Source organism: Fukomys damarensis, unplaced genomic scaffold, assembly GCF_012274545.1.
Source record: "Fukomys damarensis isolate Sample0158 unplaced genomic scaffold, DMR_v1.0_HiC HiC_scaffold_18, whole genome shotgun sequence".
Classification (NCBI taxonomy): Eukaryota; Metazoa; Chordata; class Mammalia; order Rodentia; family Bathyergidae; genus Fukomys; species Fukomys damarensis.
Window position 1 is genome coordinate 24,320,407 of NW_022900930.1, and position 17,523 is coordinate 24,337,929.

Below are 17,523 nucleotides of genomic sequence, written 5' to 3' on the forward strand. Positions count from 1 at the left end.
AGTTTTTTTTTTTTTTTTTTTTTAATCTTGGGCAATGGTAACTCCATCCTTCCAGTTTTTCAGACTAATAAGCATACAGTCATACTTGATTTATCTCTCATATATCCAATTCATCTGAAAAATCAGATGGGTCTATTCAAGATACATCCATAATATGATCAACACTGCCAACAACAAACCTGCTACCATCTTGTTTAGAAACCCCATTAACTCTTGTCTGGGTTACGATTTCCCTTATACATTTATCTAGTTTTGCCCAAGTGAGTTTTTTTTTCTCATTAAGTTTATTGGTACATTTTAGGTATATAGTACAGTTACTTTCATCATTGGAATCTTGTACCTTTACATGATGGATCACGATCATGATTTTATAGAAAGCCATATCTTCTTTATCCAGTCTCCAGTTAATGGGCAACTGGGCTGTTTCCAAGTTTTAGCTGTGCCGCTATAAACAAAGGTGCGCATATACCACTGTGATATGATTCATTTGATTCTTTTGGAAAGATACCTGGCAGAGGGATGCCCAAGTGAATTTTTAAAATAAGAGTTCTACGTAGCACTTCAGCGTGTCACATCAGTAACACGGGACTGTGGAGGCTACCACAGGCCTCTCCACTCCTAGTTTAATTCTTCACCTCTCCAAGTGTTTGAACAAATGGCTCCATTTCAAGAGGCCTTCTGTGTATAAAATAACAGAACTATCCTTGTGTCCTGCCATGGTATTCCTGATTCCACACATTCCTGCTTTACTTTTCAATGCAGTTTTCTAGCATCTTATATAATTTATTATCATTATCAATCATTATCTGTATTCCCCTAGATGTATTTGGCTAAATAGAAATGTTTTCTTCAGTAGAGTAATAGTTAACACATAATAAAAACACTGGATAGATACTTCATGGAATCCAAAATTATAGAGAAGCTAACTAGGTAGGTTAACAGCGTATAACCTAGTTTAGAGCAAGATTATATTTAAAATATTTAAACTTGCTTAAAAAAGCAAGTTTAAATTTCGTAAGTTAAAAAAAATTAATGTTCCAATCATGAAAAGGGGGACTGACAGTATTTGTTTTACATTCCTAAAGGAACACACTAATTTTACATTATTAAAAAAATGAGACAATTTGTATATTCTGGGACATTATTTTTTAATTGAGTATATTTTAAAGTTATCATCACCATTTTTTAATTGATGATTTTCCAGTAAATGGTGCACTACAAAATCTCTAAGAAACCTAAGCTAAACATAGGGAATATCTGAATAAAGAATCTGTTTAAATTCCTGCAGCTTTCAATGTTTCTCCACTTAAGTGCTCGCCATTGTATTTTGAAAGACTATTATGCTGGCCAGCGAGAAAGGAATGAATGCTTAGAATAAAACCTAAACCACTGAAATAAAACACTGGTTGTTGAAGAATAAATACTAGCTTGAGCAAATGAATAGGACAGGACCATGGCTCCAAAGGCGGAGCGGGGAGAAGAGCCTTGGGGGTCCGCAGAGAGGAGGCCTCTGCCAGCCGAGCCAGCCCTGTATCCAGGCTCCTTTCCCTTCTCTTCCATTTGGAGTCATGAGTGGACACATTCTTCCCCTTAACTCAGAGGACTGTGCTGGAGCTCATAAAAATTAAGGAGAGAAAGTGGAGACACTAACAGATCGTGAAGGAACAGTTTTGCTTTGAGGACATAACTTCGCTGTCGTAGTATTTCGCCTTTTTTTCTTAGCTCACAGGCTGAACCACAACAGTGAGAGGTCAACGACACCACAGCTCAATCTCTGAGTACGTATTTACACCCTCTGGCCCATTCCCCTGGGAAGACGCCACTATGAAGTCTCCAGGACCTTTCCTCTGGAATCCCGCTGCCTTGGTGACCAGACAGTGTGCTCTAGAGCACCCTCCAGTGGCTGGTACCGGAAATGAGCCCCCGGAACCTCCCTACGGACTCGCCTGAGCCTTGCTTCCTGCGGGACGGGGATTATAACTGTACTTTAGCATACGAAAAATACCAGAAAGTGCATGGGACAACAATTATACGAGGGACTTCCTTGTACGGGCAAAAATAGATTTTAAAATGCTTTTAGGCATTGAACAGATTTACAAGATTATTATAACTGTTATTTTCATTCTCTTCATCTCAACTCTTTTGGTATTTACTAACCCCTAAAAAATAGAATTGTCTCTACAGTATATTCTAAAAGGGCAGGCAGAAGGAATTCTGTGCTTTAGTGTTAACTTACAATTTCCAGCAAAACATAAAAATAAAAAAACAACAAAAACCTAGGACAATGTACCATTTATGCAGTATGACTTTGAGCATTTTCCAACAGTCCTTTCACAAAATTGATAGATTATTCTTCCTATTAAAGAGTCTTTTATTCTGTGTGCCAGAACTGGTTGTTAGGGTTGAAATATTGCTTTAGCTTTTTATTTTTATTTTTTTTTGTACTACAGTGGCATTTCACTGCTGAATAAAATTACAAATTGTGTACCTGATTCTCCAGGGCACAAGAAAGTCTCAAAGGGCTTGAAGTGGGCCTGAGAGGAGATGTGTTTGTTTGTCACTCCTCAGTAGACCTGGTGAAAGTCTGTGGACCCATGGAAATTTCTGTCAGGTATTTGTTATATATGGAAAAATGCATTAGGTTGGAAACGAGTTATAGGCTTGCATTGGATACTAAACAGCGCTGTTATTTCAGTAGTAGACAAGGACAACAACATATAACAATCATTGCCACTTATTTATTTTTGTTTTGTTTTGTTTTTGAGACAGGGTTTTTGTGTTGTGTAGGCTGGCCTCTAACTCATGACAATCTTCCTGCCTCAGCCTCCTGAGAGCTGGGATAACAGGTGTGCGCCACTGTGCTTGGCTTTATTGAATGCTTCATTTCATGTGTTTGATACACATCGGTTCTATCCCACTTGACCAGTCTGCAAAGTGGGAACTACAATTTCCATTTTAACATAAGGAAATTGAAGTGGAACACAGAGGTCAGTTTGCCCAATGAATGACAGATATGGTCAGGATTAGAATCCAGACGTTGTTTTTGTTTGTTTCAAAGGCTATGATATTTTGGAATATGCCCCACGTCACTTTAATTTTCTACATCTTAAATTTCCTGTGAAGGCATCACATATCTTGGTTTCTGTAGCTCCTTCTAGCTATAAAATGTTATGTTGTCTAGAGTACAAGCACAGCCTCATGTAGCAGCAAACACCAAGTAAGGTTGGCTTCGTTCCACATCAAGATTCACTTGGAATTACTTAATTCACACAACCAAAGCCAAAAGATGGAAACTGACAAACAGCGAGAGTGCGCTGTTACATGGCTGGCTGCTGTCCTCTGTGGCTGGGTAATGCAGGAAGATGCAATATCAGGTGATTCTGAGGTATCCTTTCAAGCACACCTGAAAGTCCCATCATAAGTGGTCTTTGTACCGGGCATGGAGGCAACTGCAAAGGTTCCCTGATATTTCCACTTTGGGGTAAAGGTGATCAGGATACCAGAAAAACTGGGTTCAAGACCAAAGGTCATGTTTACCTTTATTAGCATTTACGATCTCCTCTTTCTCTGCTTATGCTAGGGTTGCAAGAGCTAAATTTATAATTAAAAAGAATGAATAAAGTCCTCAGTTTTGTACAGATTGAGAATTTCTAATCTGAAAATCCAAAATCTGAAACTGTTTGTGCAGTGACATGATGGGAGAAGCAGAAAACTTCACACCCAACCTCATGTGACATGTCACAGCCCAAATGCAAATACGTAAAACTAATACTTCATTACCTTCGGGACAGGTATATAAGGTTTATATGAAACACAGGGTTTTAAAATTTTGGCTTTGGGTCCCATCCCTAAGATATCTCTAGTATATGCAAATATTCCAAGCTTCAAAAAATTCAAAAGTTTGAAACATTTTTGGCCCCAAGTAATTAAGTAATACTCAAAAGTAAGGTTGTGGTATGAAAGAGAATGTTGCAAACTAGAAATGGCCTTTGCCTATAATCTCAGCACTCTGGAAGGCTGAGGCAGGAAGATCACAAGTTCAACCCCAGCTGAGCAACTTGGTGACTTTGTGAGATCATGACTCATTATAAAAAATTTTAGAAGTTCTGGGTATGTAGCTCAGTGCAAAGAAATTGGGTTTGATGCCCAGTATTTATTTTTTTAAAGCAGAGCCAAAGAAACAAGCTCAGAAGGAGGTTAACAGAAAGTCTTTCCTACAAGGATGACTGCTGCTGATGCTGTGCTCTCTATTCCTTCTATCCTTTTTTTGTTCAGCTCCATCTCCAATCCTCACATCCTACTCACATTTTTCCACTATAAATGTGAAATTCTCTTGCTACTCTCTCCGCTGTTCCCTCCCTAGTCTGAGCCACAGTTAAACCGGATGACCTGCTCTTAGCCTTCCCTCCCTGGCAAGACAATGCTTTGACAGAGAGTCTGAGACCACCCAGGACTACAGAGTGAGTTCAAGATCAGCCTGGACTACATAGTGAGATCCTGTCTCCAAACAAACAAACACACACTCTCTGGGTTAATTTCTCCACGGTAGCCTTCTTATCCTGCAGGCCTCTAGCTTAAATGGCTTCTCTTCAGGAAGATCAGTGCAGCCTACCTTGTACATTTAGATGCCACTTCGCCAGTTACTACCTCTTTATAACAAACAACTACTTGTCTTCTTCATAGTATTTATTAGAAACTGTTATATTATTCATGAAAACTTGGGGGGTGGGTGTCTTTTCTTTCTTCACCTTTGGACCCAGAGCCTAGCTTGGGCTTTTGTAATGACATTGGCCTTCCACCTTCCTTACTGCTTGGTCACTCCCGTGCCCGTTCAAAACTCACACCCTCAGGGAGGTCCTTCCTGGAATGTAGACTAAGCTGGGTCCTTGTTCTTTGGTTCCATGACTTCCTACCAATACCTACCATGACGCTCGTCACATCTCACTGCTCAGTACTGTGCATGTTTCTCTTCCCTGCTGTTTGCTAAGGTTATTATTAGCAATGACAAAGACTATGTTGCTCTTCGCCCGATCTCTGGCACTAACACTGTGCACCAGCAAATTAAGAAATTATGAAATGATTAATAGAAAGAAGTGGTTATTGAGGGGAGAACAAAAGAGATAAGGCATTTACAATCTTTACAAAGCTAATTACTAAGTAATTACATATTCTCTATTAATGGTCACTTTCACTTTCTGATTCTTAGTTATGCAAGATAGAGCACTAATCATTTAGCAACAATCATTAAATCATGTAAAGAACGTCCATTTATAAATATTTACTGAGCACTCGCCCTGTGTCAGGCCGGAGTACAGGCTGGGAACGTGAACCAAAATATGCTGCAGGGGAGAAGAAGCCTGCGTATGAACACTTATGGTAAGAGACAAAAGGGATATGTGGTGCAGTAGTGGTGTAAAACAAGAGTATTTAGCACCCAGAGTTTGGTGGATCTGGAAAAGAACTGTAATGAAAATGGAATTTATCTCAGGGTTAAAGGGTGGGGATAATTTCCATTAGGCCAGATAAACGTAGCGTGCATGGCAAGAAAATGAAGAGGCCCAGTGAGTGAAAGACAGCCCTGGGGTCAGCAGCGAGGCCTGGCTGGAGCACAGTTTAAGGAGCCTGGGACTTAGATGTGGCAGGGTGGGTGATGGTAACCGATCCTGGATGCCTTACAGGTGTAGCAGAGCACACAGAATTGTGTGCTGTAAAGCGTGTCAAGCCTTTGCAGGTTTAGAGATGAGGGGTAGTAAGCTTATGGGCACTTTAGGAGACAGAGCAGTGGAGCTCTGTAGTTGGGTAGAGAGACCAGATAAATTTGGACATAAAGTAAGAAGGGCATGCTCCAAATAGAAGCAACAGAAATGGAAAAGAAAGAAGGAATGAGGAATTATGCAAAGGCAAAAAACTAACAGGCGATAGCGATTTATAGTTCTTGGATAGAGCTCAGAGCTAGAGCAGAGTATTAACACCCAATTTATATGGAAGTGTTATTCAATGTGCTTTCGTATATTACTCTGTTTCATTCTCACACTAACTTTTAAGGCACTCCCATTTTTACTGGCAAGGAAATTGAAGTACAAAAAGAAAAGTTGTAGTGACTTATGCAAGGTCCCACTGCTTTCTAATTAAACATTTGTTAGTGAGAGTGGCACAAAACAATATTCCCTTTTTAACTTATCTCTAGGTAGAGAAGTCATAATATTTCTTCATTACTTCCTTATTTATAAAATGACACTAATAAGCCTACAAACTTCTTTTCTGGGAATACTATTGCATTTTGAAAAGAACATAAATGTTTGTAGTTCCGCAGGGATACAGGTGTTATTATTAATAAATTGTCTTTTGATTTATACTTCACTTTGCATATCTTGAATATCCCAGGAAAACAAATAGAAAATGAAGTATCAGCAAAGTGACTGTGAGTCTTCTAAATCACAGTGCTTTTAACCAATGTGCAGTTCAGAAGTTTTCCCCTAGAATGGGGAAAGTCTCTCCAAGGATTTCTCTGGAAGAACAAAGAATCCAGCAGTGCTCTTTCTGGTCAATAAAATACAATTTAAGCAAATTGTATTGATTTATGATAGTTTTACATACACTTAAATATTTTAAAATATTTTTTAAAATCAACCTACTTTTTGGGGATATTTATTGTTCTTCAAAGTAAAGTAAATGGAATTAAAGTGTAAAATCTAGTTCCTCCTTTCCTGACCTTTAAACGTCAGGATTCTAACAATTTTTGAACACAAAAACATTCCTAATCTTATATAATTAGGTGTTATCTGTCTTTTCTATCTTTAGAGGTGAAAAGAGAAGCAGCTATAGAATCAAGGAAATGAACTGACCTTATGTGACGTCTTTCTGATAAAATATTTTAAAATTCAAAGTTATACTAAAAACCTTTTTTAAACCTTAGTCCAGCTTTTATTTACTGGGTTTTATAGCAGAAAAAAATCATTCATTTTCTCATTCAACTGCCATCCATAACAATAATTTAAAATCAGCTAATAAACATTATGGTTTGTTAGAAATGCTACCGATTAAATCTTAAGTGTCTAATACACACAAATATAAACAGAATGTAATTAGAGCTATTTAAAGAACCCATTTTTAACTTAGATTAACCATACTTTCCATTTGCTGGGGATAAACACTCATAAATGAAACCCATTGCTGAGCAAGAAGCAATTACTTCGGTTTAAAATATTAATATGCACCGCCTTTTAAAAGGCCATGGAAAATCATTTATGTAGTACACTGTACAAACTCAAGTCATACCCAAAAGGAAGAATGGGAGAGCGTTCTGTGTCCTAATCGAGAAGCAATCAACTGAGGTATGGCACGTCCTTACCCTTTACGAGGCCCTTAAACTCTGCTTCAATTAGTGCAATTTCCAACATAATATCCCTATATATGTTTAAGTGTGATTCAAAACCAGAGAGAGAGAGAGAGGAATTTTACTGTAGAAAATCAACTTCATCAACCCGTTTCTAGGAGTAATTGAGACCCATTTATAATCTAAACTAGTAACTCATTTTTAGAATAAAGACAGCCTGGAAGGGAGAGAATTACATATACCCTGGACTTCTTCACTGAACAAAAAATGCAAAAAAATATTGAGTCTGATTGAAACGGAATAGCTACTCAATTCCACAATGGTTGTTGTGATCATAGGCTGACGAAAAAGCACGGCTTGGGACAGAAGTACACTCAGTGTAGGGTTTTTAGCTGCTCTATGAGTTAACCACAGGTCAAATCCAGATACAATGAGCACCATTATGACAGAATGCTTCCAAGCTGGTCCTCAAATGCCTCGAAACAGGGATTTGTTGATTTCACTGCAGTGACACCCATTCATGGAAGAGGCCAGACAGCTCTGTTAACCCTTGGTTGCCTGTACCGTTCACCCTCTTTGGAAGCATCTTTGGTTGGGTCTCTGAATACAGCACGACACAGACTGCATATGTGCTGACTTCAATATGCTAAGACAAAAGTGCACAGAACAGGTCTCTCCTGCCTACAGGCCATATCTGCCTATGGCTTTGAGTGTAATTGGAATACTACCTTAAAATGAGATCCAGTTTATTCATTTCAACCAAATTTCAATACAGATGAATTTTTGTAGTGAATGTGCCTTGAACTATAAATGAAATTCATAATTTTAGGATGGTATCTTTTGATTTAATTTACAAAGTTATAATGCATTATTTTTATTCTAAATTATAGAAAGTTTCATTTTCATTAAAGGTATGAACCTGCAACCGCTTCAAAGTCTGGCATAAAAACATCTCAGGAGGGTGATTTGATGGTTAGCCTTAGGCAAAATTACTAAGCAAGGGACATTTGTCTTTGATGCTAGTCCCACTTCTCTTTGGTGATCTTCGATTCCATCCCAGAACGCAGAAGCTTCTCAGGCCCTTTGGCTTGCTGGACCTATCTCCAGTCACACCACACACACTTTGGATACTCAGCTTCTTCTGCCTCCGCTTCTTTCCTTAACAGAAATGCTTTTTGCTATGCTTCCTTTTTGTTTTTATTTTCTGATTTAGTATTTTCTATGTTTCTAATTCTTTTGCCTAATATTGCCTCATATAAATATTCTTATATGGCCGGGCGTGGTGGTGCTGGCCTGTAATCCCAGCACTTGGGAGGATGAGGTAGGAGGAGGATCGCTGTGAGTTCGAGACCAGCCCGGGCTACGTAGTGAGTTCCAGGTCAGTCTCAACTACATAGTGAGACCCTGTCTCAAACAAACAAACAAACAAACAAACAAACCCAAAACAAAAAAAATATTCTTATGCATTCAGTGATACTCATTTAATATTTTAACCATAATCTCTATTCTATTTACACTTTTGGAAGCTTTGCGGATAAATACTTAACTAACTCAGAGTGTTGTTTCTATAAGAAGTTCAGGTTAATTAATGGAGATATTGAATTCTAAAGATCCCCAAAGCACACTACCTAGTTGGCTGCATATTCTCTGGAATACTTACAGTCAATCGTGTGTCTTTCATTAGTCAATCTTCAAGAAACAGGGGCAGATCATTTGGCTTACTGCTACATTATGCCAAAATGCTCTTTAAAAACTTTCAAAATTCAAAATGGTGACTTTTACAAATTAAACAACCATATTGTTCTTCCAAGTTCATGGAAACAAACAGATTCATTTGACTGACTTTTGTTGTTGACCCTACTGAGCAGAGTAACTCAAAGATCCTAAGAATAGGAAAGCCTCATTAGGAATTTATAGTGGGCACCTAGAACACCAGCCCCCATATCTACTGCTAGCCACACAAAAGGAGATAAGTGCATCACTTTTCTAAAGATAATGTGGGCCAGAGTTCTATTAACATTAATTGAAAGACTTATTAATGTTGGGACCTTAAAGACTAAGTTGTAGTCCATAAATTTATAAAATTTTATAACTCATCTGCTAAATAGCCTGAATTAGTTGACTTTATTGTTTGTTATATGCTTGATAGCCAATAGATTTAATATATTGTTAATTATCGTAGTCTTCTTAAAAGAGTATTTTCATTTTTATAACCAAGAATATTTAGAGGCTAATTAGAAATCTGGTCATGTGAATTGTAAATTATGTGTAATTACAATAAAACTACTGAAGAATATCACACGTTACTTATAAATTGTAACACTGTGATAAATTAAAGCAATTACAGGTAAACCAATAATGTTCTTTAATTAAGTAGTTATGAATGAGAATTTTTGCTTTGCATTTACAATAACCTATAAGGTTGAGGAATGCATTTATGTCTTCTACAAAAACCAATTGTACTCTCCTGTGATACTCTGCTAAGAATAACTTCTAAGTTCATTACTGTCATTATGCCATTATCATATAAAAACACCTAGGATTGTTAAATGTAAAGTGTGCTGACAACCAATCAACCATGCTGCTTAATATAATTATAATTATGTCACTATCTCTTCTTATGCTTTCATGAATCTGAGAGAAAGTTCGTATTTCCACACAACTTCAGTAGTGGTTGCAAAGAAACAGAGGATGCTCTGTCATAAGCTTATTGAAAATGCTATTGTATTTGACATTAACAAAGCTATTCATCCTCATAATTATCTTATTGCAGCCTACCATTTATAAGATTATAACAATATTTTTTCATGTTGCCAGTCTGTTTATTACACACTGCTATGATACTGAGTCAACTCTTACAGCTGTTCAAGCTGGAATAAATGTCACAGTATGAGTAGGGAAGAGACCAAAAAGACCATGATTCTGCATTTAATTCAAGTCATGTGTGTTTTATGTGGGTGTGTTTGAACAAATCTCTGGAAGAAAAAGAAAATTAATATAAATTAGTGGAAAGAGAAGGTGGAAGTTTTAAATGATGAGTACTTGTTGACCAAAATTTAAAATCTACAATCTCACAGATGTTATTTAAGAGACATAATAAAGTAAGAAGATTCTGATTTGTTCATATATATATATATATATACACACACACACACACACACACACACACACACACACACACACACACACACACACACACACACACACACACACACACACACACACACACACACACACACACACACACACACACACACACACACACACACACATATATATATCAACTTATATGCTATTAATTTTCTGTGAGCAATGAATACTTAAAGTTTTACAAACAAATGTTTAGAGTAGTAACATAATATTGCAAATATAGTGTTTTGAATATCTTTTAATGATAAACACAACCAGTCATGTGCATGGTAAAGACTATATGTATTGATAGTAGTTGCCAAGTCTGAGGTTGTGCCCTAGGGTGTGCTAGAAAGCTAACTTGTGCTTTGTGAATGTTAGAAGACGCAGGACCTCAAGATCAAAGAGAAAGAACTTGATCATTCAAAGCAATGCACCCTGTGTTTGTCCGTTCATCTCATGGGGGTGTTAGAAAGGGCCTAGATGGATACTGTACACACATTGGGTTTGCATTCAGCTGAAGAACACTGATTTGGTGGAATCCATCATTTTTGTAGCAAACAGTAAGAAAACTTTCTCTTTGCCCAACGAGGAACACTCAGTCATTTTTCAACGTTGCTCTCTCTAAACCTGGCCCTAAGACACCACCCCCAGTAAAGAGAAGTCAAGGATTTTCAGTCTTTTATTTTCACGTGTTTATTTCTTTACTAAGGCACAAGATATAAAGAAATACAGAGGTCTAAGGTGCTCTTCTGTCCATTCAGGTGCTTTATTTTCCCTTAATTAGGAGAAGAAAAATAAAAAAGAAGAAAAGGTAAGAAAAAAAAAAAAGGGAGAAAGAGGAAGGTCAGGCGTTGGGGGGAGGATTTACATTCTTAACAAACCTAGCAAGACACACAGGAGACTATGAGACCTATGCAGGCCTGCCTTTCTGTGTGATCATTGTAAATAATATTCCATGGTTTTGACATACAAGTAGGTTAAAAAAAAAAAACGTTTACTGACTTCAAGGTCACAACTCTGTTCTTAGAACCATGATTACTACCATATATTTACTTAATTATTATTCAAAATGACACAAGAGTCTTCTGGGAAGAAGCACCCTTTGACAGACCTCCTTTGCATAGTACTCTTCCAATGGTGTTTTTGGTATGCCTTGCAATATTTTAAACTATTCACTTCTGTCTTTACTTCATTTCTTATCCATTTGACTGTGGAATCACATGCTTACTAAAAAGATAGTTTAATGTGTTTCTTCACATCTTGATTCACTTGCTATATTTAATTATAGAGGCTAACAATGGGCCATTTAATACATATTTCTTTGAAACAAAAACCACTATGCCATAATGTATGTTGTACTCTCTTACACCTAAAGCCAATCACTAGCTTTTAATTAATTACATAGAGTGATCCACAGACATTTTTAGGCCACATGTCCACAATCTAATGCACCCACACATTTTATAATGCCCAAACCCTAGAGTTATCTGTAACTAGTCCCTAACATTTTGCTCTTTCATGAACAGTTTTTTTATCCATCAAAATACATACTCTTCTCTGCATAACTTTCTGCATGTTGGGATGAACTGCCTTGGTGGGCCCTTATGCTAACCCTCAGGTTGGGGGTCTTTAATGATAGAGCAGAGCTACAGAGGGCATTGAAGATACCCTGGTAATAACTTTATTATTTCCCTCTCCTGCCACTTTTCAACCTACTTTCAAGGAGCTGTATTTCCAGGCCTTTGAAATCTCAGGTAATCTTAGACTTTTAAAGTTTACTATTAGGTAATCTTAAGGTACTTTTACGTTTTGCTTTAAAAGGTGAGTTTAGGGGCCAGGGATTTAGCTCAATGGTGCCACCACCTGCCTTGCAAGAGCAAGGTCCCAAATTCAATCCCCAGTACTCCCACACACACACAAAAAAGGTGAAATTAATGCCCAATCAAAACTTTAATTTTTTCTCTAATTTATTCTTCAAAACACATGTGTGAGCATGGTCTGTTTGCATACACAGCTGGCTTTAAGTTGAAAAACTTAATATGGGAAAAGAAGATTGCAAGATCCCTTTTTTCCTCCCCAGCAGTCCCCTCCTCGTCCCTGTAACCTACCTCTGATGGAAAGTACCCTGCTGATACATATATATCTCAATCCCAAGTCAACTTTCTGCGTGGATTAGTCACTAGGTTGCTTTCTCCCTTGTCCTTTAGCATTTTTCCTAGAATACATCAGACTTCTGTTTCTGGTTCATCAAACCAAGCCAATCCTAAGCATTTTGGGTAACTATCTCTAAGTCCCCCTTAGCTGAATTAAGATGTTTCTTTTTCATGGCCTTCCTTGTCTTTCTCATTCAATAAAGTGAGCTAACTTAAGCATTGAGAAAAGAGCCCACCAGGGCATCACAAAATGCAGAAAATTATTCAAAGAGAAGAGTGTGCACTGCAGAAGACAACAACATTTTTTTTTAATGAAAGAAAAAACAAAGAATTAGACACAGAAAATTTCAGAGTTGGATATTATGAAATCTGTGGGCACATTACATTGTGGTTCCGTGACCTAAAAATGTCAATGGATCACTCTGCATAACTAATGATTAGCCACTGGCTTTGGGCACAGAGAATACGACATAAAATACATTATGGATTCATGGATTTTTGTTTCATCAAAAAGCTCAAACAACCAGGAGAAACATAGTGTATGTCCTATTTAAATTACCTGTACTATCTAATTACTTAGTTTAACATTTCTTATTTCTCACTTTTATTATTGTGTTGCAAGCTTTCTGAGACATAAAGACCTGTCTTAGTCACTTTCTTTATCGCAGAGACAAAATACTCAGTACCTGCAACTTGAAGGAGAAGACATTTATCTTTCCTCATGTTTCAGTTCGTGAATGACTGGCTCCAAAGAGGAAAGAGTATGGCGGAGGGGAGCTGCTCACCTCATGGCAACCAGGAAGCAGAGGTTAAGGGAGGAGCCAGGAGAGAGAGAGACACCCTTTTCAGTCCCCACCTCACCCCAGTGGCTACCTCCTTCAACCAGACCCTGTGCCTGACAGCACACTGAGCTATAAATTAGCCATGGATGAGGATGAGAATAGTGCCTCCATTCCATCACCTTTTTTTTTTTTTTTTTTTTTTTTTTTTTCCTTACCGGGGATCGAACTTTTGCGGTGGAACCACTGAGCTAAATCCCCGGCCCATCACCCTTTTTTAAATTTGAGTTTATTGGTACTTTTTAAGTATACGGTACAGTTACATTCATCATTGGGATCTTGTACCTTTACATGACAGGTCTTGGTTCTCATTTTTCCTGATACTCCCGCCCTCCCTGCACCCCCCACCCCATTTACAAAGACTTTGTTTCCATTTTTTGCTTTTCTCATATTTTTTGTTTTCCTTATTTCCTTTCCCCTACCCTTCCCACTTCCCCTACACCTTTAGCTCTTTTCTTCCTATTTCACAGTATCAATTATAATTTGGATCTTATTCACACTTTTAGTTTTTCACACTAGAGAAAGTATTTGGTATTTACACATGTGTGTCTTATTTATTTCACTTAAGAGTATGGTCTCAATATTCACCCATTTTCCTATGAATGACTTCAGTTTCTCATTCTTTAAGGCTGAGGAGTACTACATTTTACAGAAAAACCACATCTTCTTTATCCATTCTTCAACTGATGGGCAATTGGACTATTTCCAAGTTTTAGCTATTATAAACTGTGCCTCTATAAACATGGGTATACATATATCACTGTGATATGATTCTTTTAATTTTTTTGGAAAGATACCAGCAGAGGGATACCCGGGTCAAATGGAACCTCTAGTCCCAGCTCTTTGAGGTATCTCCATATTGATTTCCACAGTGGTTTCACCAGTCTGCACTCCCACCAACAGTGGAGAAGGGTTCCTTTCTCCCCACAACCAGCTAACATTTGTTATTGGTTAATTTCTTGGTAGCACGTATCAAAAGCTCTGCCTGTTGGGGGAGATACGGATGAAAACCATAACTACTTCTCATAAAGCCTCCTTTTGATCAAAGGGTCAGGGTTGTCAATTTACATATTCTCGGTGGAGAATTAATAGAGTAGATGATGAATGACGAAGTTAGAAGAAGTTAGAAATGAGAAGTATTAATGTCTAACTTTTAAAAGACATATGAGGAATAAAAATTATATTGAACTGATCGATTTATTAATTATAAATCTATAAACACTTTAAAGTCATGTAGGAACAAAGCTGAAATAATCAGTCCATTTAAGTTAATATAAAAATAAGTCTATTATTGTGAATAAATAACAATAGTGACAATTGATTGGCTTTCAAACTCTTGGATAGGCTTTAATTGATTTAAATAATTGGAATCTATTTTACAAACTTTTTTCATTTAAAAATACAGGATCCTCGTGGAACGAGGCAGTAAAGAGTTAATCCATTCCTTTCCTCCTATTTAGGTTACAAGCATTTTTTAAAACAATGTTTATGTCCTGTTTTGAGAAAGCCAGTTTCTAAGTAAACAGTTTCTGAACAGTTTCGATTGTTCCAACTGTTCTCTAAAAGTGGAGAAAAAAACTATTAAATATTTATTTTCTTATATTGTGTTATTTACTGTTACAATTAATATGCAAATTTTATTAATGCTATTCAGAAAGCCATGGAAAAATTACAATTCATGAATGAAAATTAAATATAACAAGGTAGTTACTTGGGAAAAGCTTTAACCTACAAATAAAAGGCATTGTCCAGGGCTTTCATTATATGTTCTTAAGGCCATGAGAGTTTTAGGTGAAGAAACTGATGAAAGCAAGAAATGGAAAAATAGCCTAGGCATGTATTTCCAGCATTAAAAAAAGAAGTTGGCAAAAGATTGAGGAAAGTTGCTGTGTGCTGATCCAGGAAAGGTGCTGAAAACTCGTATTTATCATGCAGGAAGCTGTTGCTTCAAGACAAGACTTCTTCCTACTGCTACCATATCTTGTTCCTTGCTGGCCCTTGAGGATTCTATCTCCAGTATATAAATGAGAGAAGGAGCAATTACATTTCTGTGAATGCCTGCAATTGCAGAGTTTCTGGATTTCATTAAAAACAGTATACAAAAGGAGAAATGCTTTGATTTAATACACATTATATTTTATAGATAACTGGTATAGTGCCATTGGGCTACTTCTATTGATTCTCAGTATCTTACTCCACTTTTCTTTTTTAAAAATTCTCATTACCTTCAAATAGTCAATGTAGTTATAGCTACTGTTTAGCCCTTCTCTTTTGCCAAAAATACAATATTTAAAAATGTCTGGATCCAGACTTGTTTTGTTTGCTGATGCTTATAAATCACCCAGAAGGGTTTATGGCATATAATAGGTGCTCAGTAAATATTTGCATGATGTTTTATAAAGAATACATGAGATAAAAGCAGGGTAAGAGTGGGAGATATTGTAATAGATTTGAAAAAGAACATTTGCAAAATAAGAGCAGATAGGAAAACAATGGAACTTGTTAACTATTTCTCATGATCCCCTCAAGTTATTCAGACATGATCCATCCACTAAATCTGAAGTTCTGTTGCTTCTTTTCTTAAAACTAAACACACCTCTCCCTTTGTATTTATATGACATTTTAAATAACTCTTTTCATGGCTATGTCAACAATTTCTTTTTCTTTTCATCTTTAGTCCTTACCTCAAGTGAGTCAAAACTCCATATCCTTGAACTGATTTGTGTATTACTTTTCTGCATTACATATTAGGACAGTCTTAACTGGCTGGTTTTTACATTATCATTCCTTCCACGGAATTTGTAGTTTAATTCAGGAGATTACTATGAAACAAATAATGCCCCAACTATACCTTTAGCATGACATTTGTAATTGGCTTTTGGAAAGGATGGTTCGCCATGAATGTGCATCACTAACAAACTGATCAGAGAAGAATCTTCCCGAGAACGTGACGCACCCCATAAGATTTGAGACAAAAATGAGGCATTTCCCAAGGGTAAAGGTGGGAAGAAACTTTCTGGAAGAACAGAACGTGCTGAAGCCCTGAGAAGGGAGGGGTGAGCACGTCTCTGTGCACTGAAACTGGAGCGCTGTGAGGAAAGCGGACAAGGCATGACCCTGAGGTCTTGACACAAATCTCAGACGTTTATAGCACTAGGAAACCACGAAGGGTTTTAGTTGACTAAAGTTCACCTGCTCTGTAAAGCCACTGGTTGCGCTGGAGTTTTCTTTAAGCCTCAATAGCTCCCTCTTGTCTGCCAGATACAGACAGTACTGTGATGTGGCTCTCTCATCGAATTTATTTCCTTTTCATCACTGCTTTTCACCCTAGCTTTTGCCCGCCTCTGGCTCCGGCTACTTTGCTGCCCTTTGCTGTCGTCTTCTCTGTTCACTTTCCTTACTCTCGGCTCCTCTCTCATCTCCCCTTCCTCTTTCGGTTCTTTCCTCGCCCTTCTTTTCCCTTTGTTCCTTTTATTCCTTAATTCTCTTCTTCTTTTTCATTTTTATTCTCTTTTCCTTTTTCACGTTCTCTTCCTCTTCCTCTCCTTTCTTTCTGGTAGAATGCCTGTTCTTCCCTCCTGTTTTTATATATTAGCTTCTACCACTTATTTTCTCATTTTCCTTTTTGTTTCAATCTCTCTTAGAGAATATGTGATATTTGACCTCAAGGGGTAATGATTTTGTTTATATCTAAGCTTCCTTAGAATAACTTCTCCCTAAGGACTATCTCTGATTCCTCTTTGTTAATTTACAGGAAATCTACAATGCTGGGCACACAAATAACGTGCATGTCATAAATATTTGTAAAGTAAATATTTGTAAAATAAAATAAGCTAAGTCATTTTGAATCTGAGGGAAAGAGCTGGAAACATCCAGAGATTATTGAAAACTCTAAAACATAACAAGGGTCTTCTCTGTTTCAGCCCAATATGGCAAATGCCACAGAAGAAAATGTGCCTCTATGAATATTAGCGATAATCTAGTTTCTCTTGTCTTCTTAGCAAGTCAGAATCATTGTGTGTCATTTTAATTCTTCCTTCTAAAATTTTAAAACATCTTATTC